This window comes from Xyrauchen texanus, chromosome 36 (genome assembly GCF_025860055.1).
Source record: "Xyrauchen texanus isolate HMW12.3.18 chromosome 36, RBS_HiC_50CHRs, whole genome shotgun sequence".
In the NCBI taxonomy this organism is placed as follows: Eukaryota; Metazoa; Chordata; class Actinopteri; order Cypriniformes; family Catostomidae; genus Xyrauchen; species Xyrauchen texanus.
In genome coordinates, this window is record NC_068311.1 from 29,012,623 (window position 1) to 29,034,689 (window position 22,067).

The following is a 22,067-nucleotide window of genomic DNA, read 5'->3' on the forward strand; positions in this document are numbered from 1 at the left end:
CTTTCCAAACAGCTTCAGTTTACGTAGATCGCAAAGTATGAGGGGATAATAGTTGTGGAATAAGTGGAGCCGAAGCTCTTTAAAGGAAACACCCAGGTGTTACATCTTAAATGCAGTTATATTTACTACATTATAGCTTTATTACAGTAAAAATAATACAGAAGCAGTTCATGTAATTAACAACAAACTCCGAAACTGTCATTTCTCTGTGTGGTCAGTGCCTTTTCTATGAGATGCGCGAATGTCCCGATCTATGGGGAAGAGACTGAAACTGCATCCGGCTGATGCACACACTGTCACGGGGACGCTCGTCCCTCGAGCGCACACTTTCTGCAGCTGGATTATAACGTGATAGCTCACACTTGAATCATAATATGTCAGTGTGCATTTATTATCGTGAAGAAAATTGGTAATAAGCAGCTTTATTAATAAGAGAGGGTTTGTTTTTTTGTGAGTTAAAGATGGAGTGAAGTGAACAAAAAGGTGAGAGTGGATAGTCTTTGCCCCATTATACACAGCAACAAAATATGTTTATGATTTTTATGGCTTGTTTTCCAATAAAAATATCTAAAACTCATTTAAAACAATGTACATTTACTTTAGCAGCTATACTGCTGAAGAAAAATTGTTATCTGAGAATGTTGAATATAATATTAAAAATACAAATATTTTGCAAAAAAAAGATGCATTCACCTGAGAAGCAGCATATAAGATATTTCGACTTGCTTTTAGAGAATAGATCTTGAATACAAATTTATTTTGTCTTTACTGCACTCGCAGAAAAAATACACTTATATACAAAATACACTTACTATATATTGAAGATACATTCTCTTAAAGCAAGTATAAATATCTTATATGTTGCTTCAAGTAAATTTTAGACTATTTTAAATGGAAAACAAGACAAAAACACTTGATAACAATAGGATTTTATTGCAGTGAATTTTTTTACTGAATTTTTTCCCTTTAATTCAGTAAGTCATTTAGAGGTATTTTTAAAATATGTTTTTTTTTTTCTCCTCTTTATTGTTAGTAAGCACGTTTAATCCAACCTTTTAAGTCAGGGCACAAGCAGAATAATTGGTTAAGAGCTAATGATTATTTGTTGCAAAAATCGCTGAATAGTCAAATAATCGTTCTTATAATCGTTCGATTAATTGATTATCAAAATAATCGTTAGTTGCTGCCCTATTCTGAAGCAATGCTCTCACCCACAAACAGCAGATGCCAGGTGACCGCAGGTGTGGCGGAACAGGCAAAGACATCGTCTGTGCTGGTGAAGTGTGTGAGGTGAGGGTATGCCACAGCCTGACCCCGACACTGACCCCACATCAGCACCTGGCCGCTCTGTGTTTTCGCAGCTGATGTGTGGCTGGTGTGACATGCAGCGACTTCTACCAATCTGCAGTAGAGAAACACGCAGTAGTTAGCTCAACAAAAAAGACCAAATATTTGAATAATTGATCAGATGAAACAATCTTTTCTTATCTTCTTTTATCCTAAAAAGATAAAAGACATTACTATTTGGTAAACACTGAAACAGACGATGCAAATGATCCCTTTCATAAAAAGACTACTTTCAATCACATCAATCATTCTTTATTTAGACAATGCTTTTATCCAAAGCAATTAAGTAACTTAAACTGCAACAGACTAGATATTTAGTGTTTTAACATGAGTTCAAAGAACGTCAAACAGACTTCTTTAAATCCAAAGTCCTACTAATCCCAAAAGTGAAGAGCATACATTAACCTGTCTCCCACAATACTGTGTGCCAACACTGAGGGACACATATTAGGAGTGATGACAGCTAAAATAACCTGCCTTGAGCCCTACTAGCTACATAAACTGCACATGACATAGTGTAATTTACTTGACCTACTTTCTCACCAAATTGAATTGACTTTGTTTTATGGATCATGAAAATCACAGCAGGAACTAAGCAAGAAGTATGTCTGTACCGTCACCCAGATGTATTCAAAAGCATTGAGATAAGATGACAGGCAAATTATTTCCACCGGATTAATGATCTCTCTTCTCCTCACGCAGTCAGGTGGAAGGCAGCAATGTCAATTGAAGCTCTTACCTCTCTTTCTCCATGTTGATTAGGGTGGGCACAGCTTGGTTGCTCTTGTTGCCCGTGCCCAGCTGCCCGTAAGAGTTCGCACCCCAAGAATAAACAAAGCCCTCATCTGTTAGAGCCAATGTGTGTGCGTAGCCACATGCAGAGACAAGACAGTTTAATTAATCAGGTTAATTTGGGTGTAATACTGTTAACTTCTTAATATTTATCTATCTTTAAATATTTAACTTTATTACATAAAAAAACAAGGGCTGTCAATTGCTAAATTTTTTTAATCAAATTTTATATATGGTGTGCCGAGTAATTATCCATCCATCCATCCATCTTCAACCGCTTATCCGAAGTCGGGTCGCGGGGGCAGCCGCTCCAGCAGGGTGCCCCAAACTTTCCTATCCCGAGCCACATTAACCAGCTCTGACTGGGGGACCCCGAGGCGTTCCCAGGCCAGTTTGGAGATGTAATCTCTCCACCTAATCCTGGGTCTTCCCCGAGGCCTCCTCCCAGCTGGACGTGCCTGAAACACCTCCCTAGGGAGGCGGCCAGGGGGCATCCTTACCAGATGCCCAAACCACCTCAACTGACTCCTTTCGACTCAAAGGAGCAGCGGCTCTACTCCGAGCTCCTCACGGATGACTGAGCTCCTCACCCTATCTCTAAGGGAGAAGCCCGCCACCCTCCTGAGGAAGCCCATTTCGGCCACTTGTACTCGCGACCTAGTTCTTTCGGTCATGACCCAGCCTTCATGACCATAGGTGAGGGTAGGAACAAAAATTGACCGGTAGATCGAGAGCTTCTCTTTTCGTGACAACGGTGCGATAGAGCGAGTGCAATACCGCCCCCGCTGCCCCGATTCTCCGGCCAACCTCCCGCTCCATGTCCCCTCACTCGTGAACAAGACCCCGAGGTACTTGAACTCCTTCACTTGGGGCAATACCTCCTTCCCTACCTGGAGTACGCACTCCATCGGTTTCCTGCCGAGTAATTAATAACAATTAAATCTCATGTATAAATATTTGATGAGAAGTCCCACAAATAACAATAATTCAATATATAATGATGAAATAATTATAAATAGTTATATTTACATTTACATGCATTTGGCAGACGCTTTTATCCAAAGCAACTTACAGTGCAATTATTACAGGGACAATCCCCAGGAGCAACCTGGAGTTAACTGCCTTGCTCAAGGACACAATGGTGGTGGCTGTGGGGTTCGAACCAGCGACCTTGCTGATTAACCTTACTGATTAACAGACCTGTGCATTAGCCACTACGCCACCACCATTTTTATATAATTAAAAATAATATATACAACCGATCAGCCACAACATTAAATCCACCTGCCTAACATGGTGTAGGTCCCCCTCGTGCTGCCAAAACAACTCTGATCCATCGAGGCATGGACTCCACAAGACCTCTGAAGGCATCCTGTGGTATCTGGCATCAAGACGTTAGCAGTAGATCCTTTAAATCATGTAAGTTACGAGGTAGGGCCTCCATTGATCCATTTATGGACTTGTTGGTCCAGCACATCCCATAATTGCTCAATTGGATTGCAATCTGGGGACTTTGGAGGCCAAGTCAACACCTTGAACTCTTTGTCATGTTCCTCAAACCATCCCTGAACAATTTTTGCTGTGTGGCAGGGCGCATTATTCTGCTGAAGAGCCCACTGCCATCAGGGAATACCATTGCCATGAAGGGGTGTATGTGTTCTGCAACAATCTTTAGGTACAACTGAAATCAGAAGTTTACATGCACTTTAGCCAAATACATTTAAACTGCCAATTCCTAGCACTATCACGATCACTACTTTATTTTAAGAATGTGAAATGTCAGAATAATAGTGGAGAGAATGATTTATTTCACCTTTTATTTATTTCATCACATTCCCAGTGGGTCAGAAGTTTACATACACTTTGTTAGAATTTGGTAGCATTGCCTTTAAATTGTTTAACTTGGGTCAGATGTTTTGGGTTTGTAGGCCTCCTTGCTCACACGTGTTTTCAGTTCTGCCCCCAAATTTTCTATCGGACTGAGGTCAGGGCTTTGTCATTGCCACTCCAAAACCTTGACTTTGTTGTCCTTAAGCCATTTTGCCACAACTTTAGAGGTATGCTTGTGGTTATTGTCCATTTGGAAGACCCAATTGCGACCAAGCTTTAACTTTCTGGCTGATGTCTTGAGATGTTGCTTCAATATATTCACATAATTTTCCTTCATCATGATGCCATCTATTTTGTGAAGTGCACCAGTCTCTCCTTCAGCAAAGCACCCCCACAACATGATGTCCCCCCGTTCAATGTTTGTTTCAACAGACAAGAGGAGATGGGGATAAAGAAGATCTTCTCCTTGAGCAGTAGCTTCTTCCTTGCTGAGCAGCCTTTTAGGTTATGTTGATACAGGACTCATTTTACTATGAATATATATATATACTTGAAACAGCTACCTGTTTCCTCCAGCATCTTCACAAGGTCCTTTGCTGTTGTTCTGGGATTGATTTGCACTTTTCAAACCAAACTACGTTCATCTCTAAGAGACAGCTTCTCCTTCCTGAGCGGTACGATGGCTGCGTGGTCCATGACATTTATACTTGTGTACTATTGTTTGTACAGATAAACTTGGTACCTTCAGGAGTTTGAACAATTGCTCCCAATGATGAACCAGACTTGTGGAGGTCCACATTTGTTTTTCTGAGGTCTTGGCTGATTTCTTTTGATTTTCCCATGATGTGAAGCAAAGAGGCACTGAGTTTGAAGGTAGGCCTTAAAATACATGCACAGGTACACCTCAAATTGACTCCAATCAGCTTATCAGAATCTAATTGGCTAATTGCCTACAGTAATGGCATAATTTCCTGGAATTTTACAAGCTTTTTAAAAGCACAGTATGTAAACTTCTGACCCACTGGAATTGTGATATAATCAATTAAAAAATAAACAATCTATCCGTAAACAATTGTTGGAAATATTACTTGTGTTATGCACAAAGTAAATGTCATAAACAGCTTGCAAAAACTACAGTTTGCTAAATGTTTTAATGACTTCATCCTAAGTGTATGTAAACTCCTGACTTTAACTGTAGGTGGTACATGTCAAAGTAACATAACATCCAAATGAATGCCAGGACCCAAGGTTTACCAGCAGAACATTGCCAGAGCATCACAATGCCTCCGCCAGTCTACCATCTTCCCATAGTGCATTCTGCTGCCAACTCTTCCCTAGGTAAACAACTCACATGCACCCGGTCGTCCACATTATCTAAAAGCAAAACCTGATTCATCAGACCAGGCCACCTTCTTCCATTGCTCCATGGTCCAGTTCTGATGCTCACGTGCCCATTGTATGCCCTTTCGGCGGTGGACAGGGGTCACACTGACTGGTCTATGGCTACGCAGCAAGCTGCGATGCATTGACACCTTTCTATCATGGCCATCATTACGTTTTTCAGCAATTTGTGCTACAGTGGCACTTCTGTGTGATCGGACCAGACGGGCTAGCCTTCGCTCCTCATGAGCATCAATGAGCCTTGGGCGCCCATGACCCTGGCGCTGATTCACCGTTTTATCCTTCCTTGGAACACTTTTGGTAAAAACAAACCAATGCATACTGGGAACTGCCCACAAGACCTGCCGCATTTACTGAGTCGTCTAGCCATCACAATTTGCTCCTTGTCAAAGTCGCTCAGATCCTTACGCTTGCCCATTTTTCCTGCTTCCATCACATCAAACTCAAGAACTGACAGTTCACTTGCTGCCTAATATATACCATCCCTTGACAGGTGCTACTGTAAAGAGATAATAAATGTTATTCACTTAACCTGTTAGTGGTTTTAATATTGTGGCTGATCAGTAAAAAACAAAATAGAATTCAGAGAATTAAAAGGCATTATTGCAGCAGATGAGTTAAGCATTGATTAGACAATATAAAAAGTGGCTCTAGAATCCAATGTATAATTTATGTGCATATAATTGAACATATGTCAATCACTGGACTACAGTTCACAGCAACCCTTTTTGCAATTACATTTTTCAATCAGTCCGACATTTATTATGTGGTCTTGTACACCTCCATCAGACGGATGCTTTTGGAGAATCTCACTTTGGTTGCGTCTCATCATAAACATACAATTTGTTAGGTCGCTGTGTCAAGTTAAACGTAGTTTAATACTTAGAAAATCATGTCTTGAGATTTGGAATTGCGCTCCGCCAAGCTGTGTTTTGAATTTTTTTATGCGTTATTCATCTTCATATAATTAATCGCACTGAATTACTGCATTAAATCAAAAGCCCTAATATATATATATATATATATATATATATATATATATACGCTTACCAGCCACTTTATTAGATACACCTGCACATCTACTTATTCATGCGATTTTCTAATCAGCAAATCATGTGGCAGCATTGTAATGTATAAAATCATTCAGGTATGGGTCAGGAGCTTCAGTTAATGTTCATATCAACAGTCAGAATGGGGAAAAAATGTGATCTCAGTGATTTAGACCGTGGCATGATTGTTGGTGTTGAGTATTTCTGTAACTGCTGATCTCCTGGAATTTTCACATATAATTATCACATATTATTATATAGTAATGTACACATCTTAAATGATGTGATTGTATTGTTGTTTTTGTATATACAATCTTGCTGTTTATTTTAGACTGGTTTACAGCTGCTGTAAGATAATTGGGTCTACCAGACCTTCGTTATCATGTGTAATCAGTCAAAGATTTCTCTGTTAGCACATATGTCATTGAACATCTTCAAATAATGCCTTAAAAAGTAAATGCCTCTAAATTACCTTTATTTACTTTAAACAGGTCATCAAATATGCCTCTACAAGTGATAAAACATACGTGCATTGGAACGGAAACTTGCATACGCACAAATTTGCGCTTTTCAGTTTAAACTGGACCGAGTGATACAACCGACCCAGAAAACCACAATCTTTTCAACTTTAAAGTTTGTTCGAGTCGTTTATGCCAATAATGAAAACATGGACTGATACCAGGAAAAATATTGCAGGTAAAAGTGAAATTCATAATTGTTTTTCAGTTTTCTCCACTGAATGAGTATACAGAAGATTTGATACATTAATAGGTTTTTGAATTAATGCTAAATTGAGCAATTTCTCAGCCTAATTTTGTGTTCAGTTTTAAAGGGTTTATTAAGTTATCCAGAAAATAGCAGTGAATGTTATTCTCTTATTCAGTGTTGTTGCTTTATTAATATTCCCTACAATTGTATATGTACATATATGTTTATATGTTTTAAAGCATTATAAAGTGAATCTGAACTTCACTTGAATATCATGTCTTGTGCATGCGCCCTTTCGATTTCTTCGTTCTTAACTTTGATTTATACTTTGAATTTTTTTAGGCTATAAGGTTTGCAAATTCAAAACAATGTTAGAGCTCCATAACGTCAGGCCTATACCTTATTTTGCAGTTTCCCAAACCAGCATATCACCAAGCGCATTCTGGGTTGAGCGAGTGGCTCTGAGCGGCCTGAGCCAGTGGAGCAGAATATTCAAAAAGGCACTCTCCGCTCAGGTGGAATTATCACCACTCCACTCAACGCTCTGCTCTCACTCTGCTCTGCTCACATGCTCTGGGGGCAGTTCTATGGCTTTTGAGGGATCAGCTAGACTGTAAGGTGCTTGAGAAGTGCCCGACAAGACCACATCTATGGCAAGTGCTACAGGAAGCATGGGGTGAAAGTACCACCTGAGTACCTGGATAAACTGACAGCTAGAATGCCAAGGATCTGCAAAGCTGTCAGCTGTCAACCCTTTGAGTTAGTTTAAGAAGTTCTGAAAATGTTTTTTTAATAATAGTAATTCTTCACATTATTAATGTCCTGACTATACATTGTGATCAGTTGAATGCTACTTTGGTGAATAAAATGACCAATTTCTTGCCATAAGAGCAAAATCTGTACTAGGGTTGCAGCGGTATACCGGTTTAACGGTATACCATGGTTTGAAAATTGACGGTTATCATACCATGCACATTTGCTTATCTACGGTATTGAGAAATAAATGCAACCAGATGGAGATTCTCACATGCGCGTGCGCATCTCCTTTCCTTCTCAACTGTCTGTCAGACTCGTCAACTTGCGCCACACACACACATGCAGCAGATGTCAGAGAGAAACGAGGCGAGGGGGTCTGACATGAGTGTGTGTGTGAATTAAAGCAGTGTTTCTCAACTGGTCTATTCGGACTGGGTCGCGGACAGCATGGAAATAACAATGCCATGGTAACTTCTCCCATTGAAGATATTTCGGCGGCCGCCCAAGTGATCGACTTGTGATCTGCCAAGGCAGATTTAATGATAATCTCGCTAACAGCTAAAGACATTTCATCTGCACTTTCGCGAGTGTAACAAGCTCGCGATAATGATCTGCTCTTCTCTCTGGCGCGCGCCTTCAACAACTGGGCTTCCCTCGATATTGCGGAGCGCAGACATCAAAACTGTGACCAATTTCAATTCTAGTGAGACTTTTCTAGTTTTAAAGTGTCCATTTGAACCTCTCAAACAGTAGCAGCCCTGACATGCCAAACAGCACTGAGGAGGAAAATAGTATAACACTGTGCTGTGCGCCAAATTTTTTTTTTTTAAATTACACACCTTTACAAATTTGTTTCAGGATTTTACATGAGTAAAAGAAACTGTTATATTTCGACAAAATGTTATAGTTTCATATGAAATAATCTAAAGGTAGAATCTATTAGACCTCATTTTATATCAACAGTGGCAGTTATAGTTAAAGTTTCAAGATGTGTTTCAGCTTGTATTTATTTTTCATAAACACATTAATTTATTATTATTATTATTACTATTATGCTACCATGGTTAGGTCAGTGTGCTAGTCTTAAATAATAATAATAACAATAAATTAAAGACTATCACACTGACCTAACCATGGTAATGAGGAGCCTTTCCTTCTGTGTAATATGTGTATAAATATTTAATATTAGGTAACAAACGGGATAATAATGGGCTCATACGTAAATATGCTCTTCAATTTTTTAAAAGGGGGAACGAAAACGTCCTGTAGATTTTGACATCAACAACAAAAATAATGCCACTTGATGCATTTCCTTGTACTGGAAAACCATGAACAAAACTATACAACATAAAAGGAAATGCACATTAAATACAGGTTATGTTTGATCTATGGCAGGTCGACACTTGATTTCCAATGTAAAATCTGTCCTGAAGCAAAACCAGTTGAGAAACACTGAGTTAAAGGTACAGACAGGAGCAGTCTGGCTGTGCTGTCGTGCACCTACAGTATATGTTAACTGTTAATAATCATAGGACATTACTTTAAAAGCTCACACAGCTGATGTTATTTTTCATTTAGTAGTTAATTTAACATGCTATGCTAACATAATTTAGTTATATAATATGTTATAGTTACATGCTATTTTTTATCATGTTTATAATTCTGTTTATTATAATTCTGTTAGCTTTCGTATTTTTTCTATTTATTTAATTTTCAAATGGGAGACTTTTTTTTACACATACTTCAATAAAATAAATGGTTTCAAGTTTCAATTATATTAAAGTGTTCACTCAAAAATAAATAGATAAATAAAATAACCCTTCTGTTTTCACTGATAATAGTAATTGTGTAATACCGTACACCGTGAAAGTGTAATAGACGGTTATCATACCGTGAAAATCTCATACCGTCCAACCCTAATCTGTACATTATTCCAAACTTTTGGCCGCCAGTGTGTGTGTATATATATATATATATATATATATATATATATATATATATATATATATATATATATATATATATATATACAATTTTTTTTAAAATGACATCACTTGTCAATTTTCATAGAGAAAGTGCATTTGCTTTTTCTGGGCCGGCCGGAAAATATTGTGTTTTTAGCGTGGTCTGATCAAAAGATCCACAATTTATGAAACGATTGTTGTCCGATTTTATTGCTGATTTGACATATCTTATTTGTTCATAATTTCGGTCCTTCACTATTCATAGTTAAGAGCTGTACTTGTATCCATAAAAATTGCATCCTACAGACTGCACGGAGGCATTACGAACATAGAAACTTTGGTATAACACACATCTGCTGATAAATCATTTTGAAAATTCACAGCACCTTATCTCTTTAAAGTAAATCCTTTAACTCAATTTCTTTATGAGGTGATCGTTTTGCAATCTATGGAGGATTATATTCTACATTCATTGGCTTTGTTTCTCACCTGTACGATGCTGATTCCCTGTAAGGTGGCGATACGGCAGGGGGTTTGCTGGTTGCCATTGTTGCCCAAACCGAGCTACCCATTGCAATTATAACCCCAGCCATAGGTCTGTGAACACAGGAGCATTCTTTAAGGTGCCGTTCTGAATACAACATCTGCTATTACTATAATTATACAATGAAAACATGAGGAAGTTAAACAGTCAACAGTGACTATGAAAAAGCAGCACTCATACGACTGACACCACACTGTAGAAATGTGTATTCAAAATTACAATCACTTTATTGTGTGTCATAAAGAAAACAGAAACTACATACAGTGGTAAGACAAAGTATGTGAACTATTTTGATTTAGCTGGTTTTCTGCATTAATTGGTCATAAAACGTGATTAAAACTTCATCAAATTCACAAGTATAGACAAACACAATGTGGTTAAGCGAACAACACACAAACAACTATAATCTTTCATGTCTTTATTGAACACATCCCATAAAAATAATCATGTTGTGGAAAAAGTAAGTGATACCTTGGATTTAATAACTGGTCGATCTTCCTTTGGCAGCAATCACCTCAACCAAGCTTTTTCTGGTAGCTGTGGATTAGACCTGCACAACGTTCAGGAGGAATTTTGGACTATTCTTCCTTACAGAACTGCTCCAGCTCAGCCATATTCTTAGGATGTCTGGTGTGAATGGCTCTCCTGAGGTCATTCTACAGCATCTCTAGTTTAAGGTCTGCACTCAGGCTGGGCCACTCCAAGAAATGTTTTCTTTTTTTGAAGCTATTCTGTATTGCATTTACTTCGATGTTAAGGGTCATTGACCTCCTTCATCACTCAATCTCTACTGAGCTTCAGCTGGTGCACAGCCACCCTGACATTATCCTCTAGGATATCTTCATAAACTTGGGAATACATTTTTCCCTCGATGATGACAAGCATTCCAGGCCCCGAAGCAGCAAAGTAGCCCCAAATCATGATGCTCCCCCCACCGTACTTCACTGATGGGATGATGTTTTCATGTTGGTATGCAGTGTCCTTTTTACACCATACGTAGAGCTGCAGGTTCTTTACAAACAATTCAACCTTTGTTTCATCAGTCCACAAAACCTTTCCCCAGAAGCATTGTGGAGTGTCAAGGTGGTCTTTGGCAAATTTCAGTTTTTGTTTTCAGCATTTTTGTTTTTGTTGGAAAGCACCAGCTTCCTTCGTGGTGTCCTGCCATGGACACCATGCCTGTTTAATGTTTTCCATACAGTAGACAGAACAGAGATGTTAGGGAGAGTAGCCACAGTACTAAATTGTCTCAATTTATATACAGTTTGTCTAACTGTGGACAGATGAATATCTAAGCTCTTCGAGATGACTTGCATCCAGCTTTGTGAAAAGTACCAATTCTTGATCGTAAGTCTTCTGAGATCTCTTTTTTGCGAGGCATGGTCCACGTCAGAAGATGCTTCTTGTGAGAAGCAATTTAAAAATGTTTTGTGCTTTTTATAAGTCAAAGTAGCTCTAACCCACACCTCCAATCTTGTTTTATTAATTGGATTCCAGCTCTGCCAACTACTGACTCTAATTAGCTTTTGTTGACGGCATTAGCCTAGGGGTTCTCATACTTTTTCCAAACAATACTATGATTGAATGATGTATTCAGTGATTAATAACAATACAATTATTGTTGTATTATTAGTTTAAACGGATTGTGTTCATTTTTGTAACTTAGATCAGACCAGATTTTAAGACAAATTTATACATAAATGTAGGTAATAAAAGGTTCACATACTTTTTCTTGCCACACCCATTAAAGTAGCAAAAATATAGAGACTGAAATATCTGAATGTCTACATCTAACCTGGCTGTAACTGTGTTTTCACTGTTCACATGGCAGTTTGTTATGACGCTTGTGGTTAAGACATAAAAAAAACTCAGTTGACAGTTGAGACAATTACAATCAACAACTGCCACATATTAAAACACGACTGCTTGACAACCCCTAAATGGCAGCAACTTTCAGCATTACACTCATATGTTATTAAACTTTTTTATGTTATTAATTCTGCTATAGAATCAATACACAAACCAAAACAAATGTGTAATTCTGAAGTGAGAGCGGTCACCTCTCCATTGTCCAGGACAGCCATGGAGCAGAGCTGTCCGCATGCGATGTTCACCACTACCTTGTTCTGAAGGCAGCTGCTCACCCTGCGTGGGGTGGGCTGGTTAGCGGTGGAGCCTGAGCCCACCTGTCCGGAGTTGTTGTAGCCCCAGGCATACATCTTGGCACAAAAGAAGAGAGCAAATGAAATATAAATAAGACATAGATGACTCAAATGAATTGAATCTGAACCCCTGAACATTAACAACGTTAAACTCTGGCTAAAAAATACTAGCATGTAAAAACATGAATCCAAGACACCCATATTCAGGTTTTACAGCTATTTTGTATTTTTTCATAAACGCATACATGATATGTTGATTATTCACTATATATTATAATCTTTTTAAAGTTAAATTGTAAATGTTGCACTGATTTTAGTGCACTTGATTTGTCTTTAGCCCGTGCCATTACACTAGTTCTGTGATTTTGCAATTATTAGTAAAAACTGCGCTGGAGTTGGTAAGTTCGATTCATTTCCATAAATACATTTTTCATTAAAACATTTCTGATCTGATTCAATAATTTTTCAATTAGTCATCCCCCCAGAATTTTCACAGAAGTATTTGCAAAGCTTTTTCCATATTAAAATGTTTGAGTAAAAAAAAAAAAATATATATATATATATACACTCACCGGCCACATTATGCAATTATCTAATCAGCCATTAGTGTGGCAGCAGTGTATAAAATCATGCAGATATTGGTCAGGAGCTTCAATTACTGTTCACATCAACCATCAGAATGGGGAAACCATGTGAATTCAGTGATTTCAACTGTGGCATGATTGTTGGTGCTAGACAGGCTGGTTTGAGTACTTCTGTAACTGCTGATCTCCTGGGATTTTCAACAGTCTCTAAAGTGTTAAGAGAATGGTGAGAAAAACAAAAAACAACTAGCGAGTGGCAGTTCTGTGGACAAAATTGCCTTGTTGATGAGAGAGGTCAACGGAGAATGGCCAGACTGGTTCGAGCTGACAGAAAAGCTACAGTAACTCAGATAACCACTCTGTACAATTGTAGTGAGCAGAATAGCATTTGTGTACCTCAGCAGAAATCCAGATTTGTCAGACCAGGTGATATTTTTCCAATTGTCTGCTGTCCAGTTTTGGTGAGCCTGTGCCCACTGCAGCCTCAGTTTCCTGTTCTAAGGTGACAGTAGTGGTACAACTGTAGCCCATCCGCCTCAATGTTTGACGTGTTGTATGTTCAGAAATGCTTTTCTGCATAGCACTGTTGTGACATTCTCTTTACACTCTAGAGACTGTTGTGCATGAAAATTGATGTGAACATTAACTGACGCTCCTGACCCATATCTGAATGATTTTATACATTACACTGCTGCCACACGATTGGCTGATTTGATAATCGCATGAATATGTAGATGTACAGGTGTACCTAATAAAGTGGCCGGTGAGTGTATATACAGCACTGTGCAAAGTTTTAGGCTCATGTGAAAAATGTGGCATAGTGAGGATGTCTTCAAAATTAATGCCATAACTAGTTTTCAATGATCAATTAACATCATACATAGTCCAGTAAACATAAAGCTAAATCAATGTTGTGTGGCCACCTTTTCCTTTAAAAACAGCACCAGTCTCAATTGCTTTTGTCTCTTCATACTGACTCGATATTCAGTGGGGGGCTCTGTGGGGGCCATGACATCTGTTGCAGGGCTCCCTGTTCTTCTATTCTATTCTATTTGGAATGTTTGGCAGTCTAAAATGTATATTTCCTATTGACACACTAAAATTTAAGATTTAAATAACCATCTTAAGACATACATTTTTTGTAAATCATCTTAAGGTCCTAAAACTTTTGCACAGGACTGTATCTGGTATGAAATACACGTTTTTGGAGAGAGATATAGTTAAAAAGCAAATAATATCAATATATAGATGGTTAAATATCACTGCAACAATCTCTTATTTTAAACTGGCATACATTTTTTTTTCCAAATCATTCTTAAGCCTTTTGTGTGCTGTTGTTGAGGACATAATCAAAAACAAATGATTAGATTAAAATTCAGCATAATCAATGCCAAGAGCAAGCAGAGGAGAATAGCAGGAAAAGAATGCACATGTAGTTTACGCAGAACACGGTTTCCATGTAGACTATGCATATTTCATTATATGTCAGCAAGCATATAAATCTCTTTTTGGAATTAAGGTTTAGCAAGAATATGGACATTGGTTGAAGAATGGTGTGGATTTACAGTAAATGTGATAAATAAATGTATTTATTATCGATAATGAAAATGAATAATGGATGATTATCATAATGGATGATAATGGATGATGAGGTGTTGAATAGGCTGGAAATTGTTGTACGTTCAAAATTAACATTTTATGAACGTCTTTATAAATGTGGCCCCAGAATTTTACAGGCAGGTTATTTTTATTATTATTATTATTACTTGCTTATACTGAGAATTTTACAATTCTATAATGTGAAATTACAATTTGAGAAAATAGCTAAAGGTTTATAATAACTTCATTAATATTTCTTTTTCTTTCTTTGTGTGGTTTTGAGTGTCTGCCAAATGGAAACAACCCAAAAGCATTTCCCAAATGTTTTTGTTGTCAACCTTCTATAAAAGCTGGATTCATGAAGAGTATGTGTTATTATCTGATGCCTAGTTTTCCTCATGTCTGATAGAGGACTGCCACTCCCTCAGAAATGCCTTAGGCTTTTTCTCCCGTAGCTCTTCTTACAGGAACAATCAGTTTTGAAGTTCAGCCAACTGTGTGAAGATTAAAATCTGTTCTGCAATCTCTCATATTCTAACTCAAACACCTCATTGAATTTTGAGGCATATTATTATTATTATTTTTTATCCATGTCCTGACTGGTAATTTTGTCTGGTAAAGATGTTGTCTAAGCTAGGATTGTTTCCTGGTCTACAAGGAAAACAGTTTCTTTGGAAATGCACCAGATGTATTAGTGTTTATTCTGGAATCATGAGAAATAGGTTCAGACAGGTGTAGAGACACATGTAATAATGCAATTTGGGGTCTGAAAGTCGCCAGCTTTCAAGGTTAAAACAGGGGGGTTAATACTTACACATTTAATTCATTTAAATGTTGTTTTCATTACTTTTCTTATTTTTATTTCCATTCCTTCATTAGAGTCTACGGCAGCCCATAGAACTGTATGTACTAAAATACTGAAATTTGGCACAATTAATTTCAGTATGTGTATAAATAGAAATTCACTTTTCTTTTGCTCGTAAGCCTTTCCTTTTAAACCTTTGGTCTAGACAATTTTTTTTTTTTATAATTCTTCTCATTACTCTACTTATGTTGATTATAATGAACCCCTTACATTAAAACTCCTCCTATTACAGTAGCCACCATCTTGGATTGTGACGTTTATCACTCTTTTAGCTTGTTCTCCTTCAAATCTTGTCCAATTGTCACCAAATTTGTCTCAGATGAACTTCAGACTGAATCGCATAAAAATTGTCAATGGCTTTTTGATTTGCACAAGCATTACAACGTCACGCTGTAACGAAGTTAACAATGTCGGTGTAAAACAGGAAGTGTTGCTGTATCTCCACAATGCTTAGTCCTATCAAAGTGAAACTTATAGGAATAGTACATCCAAAAATGAAAATTCTCTCATAATTTTCTCATCTTAATGCCATCCCAGATGTGACTTCTTTTCTTATGCAAAACACAAACACAATTGTTAGAAGAATATCTCAGCTCTGTAGGTCCACACAATGCAAGTGAATGTTTTGAAGCTCCAAACAGCACATTAAAGTAATCCATAAGACTCCAGTGGTTTAATTCATGTCTTCTGAAGCTTTTGGGAGAGAACAGACAAAAATATAATTCCTTGTCCACTATAAATTATGTCATCAGCATTATCCTTGGCGATAATTCTTTATTTCAAGCTCGATCACACTGTGTAATCGGAAGTGTAATTGAGCTTGAAATCATGATTGTGCTTAAAGACTGCAATGGCAAGATGTACAGTGAAAAAGGGGTTACATTTCAGCCTGTTGTTTCAGACTGTTTCTTCTTTACAAAATGACACCTTTTAAGGTCTGATCATTAGCAGTGTTTGTATTAAAACAGTAAAATTCCAGTGAAATCACATCAGATGTTATTCACAGAGGCCAGATCTGAAACAGCCATATTAAAGGGATAGTTTGCCCAAAAATGACAATTCTCTTATCATTTAATCACCCTCATGGAATCCCAGATGTGTAAGATTTATTTTCTTCTGCTGAACACAAATTAAGGTTTTTAGAAGAATATTTCAACTCTGTAGGTCTAAACAATGGCAAAGTTAATGGTGACCAAAACTTTGAAGCTCCGAAAAAAACACATAAAGGCAGCATAAATGTAATCTATATGACTCCAGTGGTTAAATCCATGTCTTCAGAAGTGATAATATGAAAGGTGTGGGTGAGAAACAGATCAATATTTAAGTTATTTTAAATACCCAGTTGGTGGCGATATGCACAAAGAATGTGAATCGCCAAAAACAAAAGAAGAAGAATGTGAAAGTGGAGATTGATTGTGAGTCGTGTGGATTACTTTTGTGTGGCCTTTATGTACATTTTGGAGCTTCAAAGTCCTGGCCACCATTTACTTGCATTGCATGGACCTACAGAGATGAGATATTCTTCTAAAAATGTATTTGTGTTCAGTAGAAGAAAGAAAGTCATACACATCTGGAATGGCACGAGGGTGAGTAAATGATGAGAGAATTTACATTTTTGGGTGAACTATCCCTTTAATCGCACTGCTGTTTTATGGAGAATACTATGGAGTTAATTTTGTGCCATAATTAAACAAACAAATGCAGCATTTTGCAAACAAACTCAATCTGCTTTGCAAAGGAAAACTCGACTCGCAAACAAACAGAAAGCAATGTGCAAATACAAAGGTCAATTTGAGTGAAAATGAGCAGAGGAGTAACACATATGTATAGTGTTTTACAAATATAAATAAACGAGCCAAGATCATATTTTACAAATAAATACAAACCATCCTACAAATTGCTTGTAACCTTTGAACAAATACCAAACCTATTGCATACAAATGCATACCTGTCTGTTACGACTGTGCAGATGGCTTTTTATGAGATCCCTCGGCTCGATTTTCTCACAAATGTATCCAGGCAGATTTTCTCACAAATGCATCCAGGCAGATTTTCTTCCAAAGACAAAACAGTGGATGACGCTAAGCTATGCGATTAATTTAGTGTTAGTCTCCCGTGAGAAGGACTGGTTTGGAAACGCGTGCTTGACTTTGCCTACTACAGCTGTGGAAAATGAGCAGTGAACAGGTGAGTTTCTGTCTCTATAATTAACCTTTTGCGGTTTTCACAATGCCATCCCGACTTGAATATAAAAAAAATAGTAATTTAAAGATATTACCAAAATCAACAGCACCACAGACACTCGTAGCTTGTTTAGAACATTTAACACACTTCTCTGCCCTCCCCCTCCACCACCTGACACATCACTGACAGCAGATATATTCGCCACATTTTTTACTGATAAGGTTACAGCCATCAGCAATACATTCACAGCACCACACCCTGTCAAGCACCTGGCTCCTGTATGCAACCCTTCTTTCACTATGTTCTCTCCTTTAACTGACACTGAGGTCTCTAAACTCCTCCTCTCCAACCACCCCACAACCTGTTCCCTTGACCCCATTCCATCACACCTTCTCCAGGCCATCTCTCCGCCCATCCTACCGGCACTTACACACATAATTAACACATCTCTTCTTGCAGGCACTTTTCCCACTACATTTAAGCAGGCTCGAGTAACCCCACTGCTGAAAAAAACCTGCACTTAACCCCACACAGATAGAACACTACAGACCAGTCTCTCTCATCCCATTCATGGCAAAAACACTTGAAAGGGCAGTTTTCAATCAGATCTCCGCCTATCTCTCACAGAACAAGCTGCTGGATGACAATCAGTCGGGCTTCAAAAGTGGACACTCCACTGAGACTGCCCTGCTGTCTGTCATCGAAGTCGCTGAGACTGGCGAGAGCTGAATCGAGATCATCCGCTTCTGATTTTGCTGGACCTTTCTGCTGCCTTTGACACAGTCAACCATCAGATCCTACTCTCCACCCTCTCTAAACTGGGTATCACTGGAACTGTGCTTGACTGGTTCAACTCTTATCTCTCAGAAAGGTCCTTTGAGGTAGCATGGAGAGGGGAAGTATCCAAGCCACACCAGTTACTTACTGGGGTACCTCAGGGATCAGTGCTTGGGCCACTTCTCTTCTCCATATACACAACATCACTGGGACCCATCATCCAGTCACATGGTTTCTCTTACCACTGCTACGCTGATGACACGCAACTCTACTTGTCTTTCCAGCCCAACCACACCACAGTGACCGCTCGAATCGCTGCCTGTCTGGCAGACATCTCGCCTGGATGAAGGAACACCACCTTCAACTCAACCCTGCCAAGACAGAACTCCTTGTCTTTCCAGCCAACCCTGCTGTTGAACACAACATCACCGTGCAGCTGGGTCCAACTACAGTTTCGCCTTCCAAAACGGTCAGAAATCTAGGGGTAACCATTGATGATGAGCTAAATTTCACAGACCACATTTCAAAACTGCAAGATCTTGTAGATTTACACTCTACAATATCAGGAAGATAAGACCCTTCCTCTCTGTACATGCCACACAACTGCTCGCTCAGTCCCTTGTCATAACTAGACTGGACTACTGTAATGCTCTCATTGCAGGCCTTCCTGCATGTGCTATTAGACCTCTCCAAATGATCCAGAATGCAGCAGCACGCCTGGTCTTTAATGAACCTAAGAGAGCACATGTTACACCACTCTTTGTCTCTCTCCACTGGCTGCCGGTTCATGCACGTATTAAATTCAAGGCCCTGATGCTGGCATATAAAACAGTCACTGGGTCTGCTCCAGCATACCTAAAAACATTTATGCAGAGCTACGCTCCCACCAGAAGCCTCGCGGTCGGCTAAGGAACGCCGCCTTGTCGCACTCAAAACAAAGAGGCACCAAAACACTTTCCCGGACTTTCAGTTTCATCATACCACGGTGGTGGAATGACCTTTCCAACTCAATCCGGGAAGCTAACTCACTCTCTATCTTCAAAAACGGCTAAAAACACATCTTTTCCAAAAGCACTTAACCGGTCAATAATAATAAAAAAAAAAAAAAAAAAAAAATATATATTTACATTTCTTGTTGCACTTAAATCTGTTTTGTATACTATTATGATGATAGTAAAACTTTGTAATATGGCACTTTTTGTACCACTGTCTCCCTAAGATGATTCGCTGATGTTCTTCCTCTTTTGTAAGTCGCTTTGGATAAAAGCGTCTGCCAAATGAATAAATGTAAATGTAAATGTACTGTAACCGATCAGTGCAAAATCAGTGACAAACATGGCTGAAAACTTTTAAGATAAGGAGGTTTTTCTCCATAAAAATGGATCTATCCATCCCTTATATCCACTTACGGGGATATAAAAATGATATACTTTTATATTATTATGATGATGAAATTGTTGTTGCAGAGAACATTTTAAATAATGCAGGGGTATTAGTATTTCGTGTCAATACAAAAATGTAACAATATTGTGGATAGCAGCAATATGAAGTAAGAGACACACACACACATATATATAAATATATACATAATTTAAAATATGTAGACAGGAACCGAGTGCAAGCTAATTTCTGTATTTTAGCTAAGCAGAATGCTTATCTCCCTTTCCATGTGAATGGGAGGAGGACCGACCAAGTACAGCCTAAGTTTACCTGAAATATAGCACTTTAATAAGCAGTATTGATGTCTTGCCATATGTGTTAAAATAATAATAACAAAATACCATTTTAACTCTATTTTGGATTTGTTCAAAGTATTGTCAGTGCATTGTACTGCAAGATCAGTATTGTGTTGTTACAGTACATGCCTGAAATAATCACATTATTATTATTTAATTTCTTTTCTTTTTTATTAACAGCCAGAGTATGCACTCATTGAAAGTGCAGCAAGAAACTTGCTGTCACTCATAATGGCAACAGCTGGTCAGGAACAGGTTCAGGGTCAGAGCCAATCCCGAGGTCTGACTCTGAATCCGCCTGGCAGTCAAAATCCGGGATTGAGGCAGCAAAATCCGGGATTGAGGCCCAGCATTCATCAAGAGATGACTAGGTTACATATCATTTCTTAAATTATATTATTGTGTTTGCATACAAATACAATTTTTTTAAAATCCTGAATATATTGCATCTCTTTCTTTGAAAACTTTCAACAGGTCCTTTCCTAGTATGTTTAGAAAAGAAAGAACCAGCGGCAAATGCAGATTTCCTACTCCAGTGACAAAAGCTGTTGTAGCCCCCACAAAGCATACTAGTCTGCAGTTTTACTTACTCCCAGCACCAACAGATAGGACCCCACAAGGATCTCACGAACTTAAATTGTTAATGGCAGGGTTAGGTAAACGCCATATTTCTTTACCTGATAACAGCAACCATGCAGAGGTGAGCGTTTTTAAATGCAGTATTTGTAAGCAGGAACTATTTGATATGTGCATTAATTAAATTTTGTTTCTGTAGAGTACAGCATCTCTGGCAGTTGAGTATCCTAAATTGGAGAACTTAATGGGTGGATGGCTTTTATACAAGGCGTCAGGTCAGTAGTTATAATCTTTTATCCCCTTTAACTCTTTCATGTCTTTGATGTTTAACTCTTTCGTGTCTCTTAATATATCTCCATTGTTTGTATAATTTTTGTTAGCCAGTACTACTGCTGCTAGCTTAGTGCATGCACTAAAAAACATAGACAATGCACATTATTCCAAATGTTATTCATTTATTGAAGTTGGAAGTGGCCAGAGGAAATTGACAGTGATCCCACCAGAATCAGAGGGATACACAGCAAAGCTACTAAAGAGCTCATCTAATAATGGAAGGCATATGCTTTTCATTGTTCCACTTCAGGATGAAATCGATATTTCACCACTTCCTTTTGATGCCCCAGAGTTCAGCAAAATGCCAAAATCACAGTGCAAGACATGTGGTGAAACTTTGCCATTACAAGCTCTGGCTTTGCATGTAGAGTCGTGTAGTAAGCCAGACAGTGACCAAGTAAGTTTGAAATGTTCATTAAACTGTTTTGAACTTGCATTGTTTTTGTTGTTATTATTATTATAGAAAATATACGCTTTGATTTATTTTTTATATTCTCTGTTTAGGAGGCAGAAGAAGAATCAAGTGATTGCTTGGATGCAAGTACTCAGATTGTCTGTAAGTCTTAACGATCACATTTAGTTCTTCATTATAATTGCATTGATTAAAGGCCATTGCACACTGAGTCCGAAATTCACATCCGAAATTTTCGCACGTTAAAAAATAAATACGACCTCACGTTATGTCAATCACGCTTGCACACTGCCTCCGAAACTTTCGTCCGTCATAAAAAAAAACGGATTGGGTTCGATTTTCTGCGTTTTTCGCATCCGTAGCAAGCAGTTTGAATGGTGTTTGAATGGTGTTTTGACACCGAATCACGAATACGAAAAAACGCATACGAAAATTTCGGACTCAGTGT

The 22,067-nt window shown here is 38.2% G+C and overlaps 1 pseudogene; it reads right to left on the reverse strand.

The window, feature by feature from the left end:
* The window catches only part of LOC127629702 (RCC1 and BTB domain-containing protein 2-like), a 58,883-nt pseudogene that overhangs the window by 23,197 nt on the left and 13,619 nt on the right, over positions 1-22,067 (reverse strand).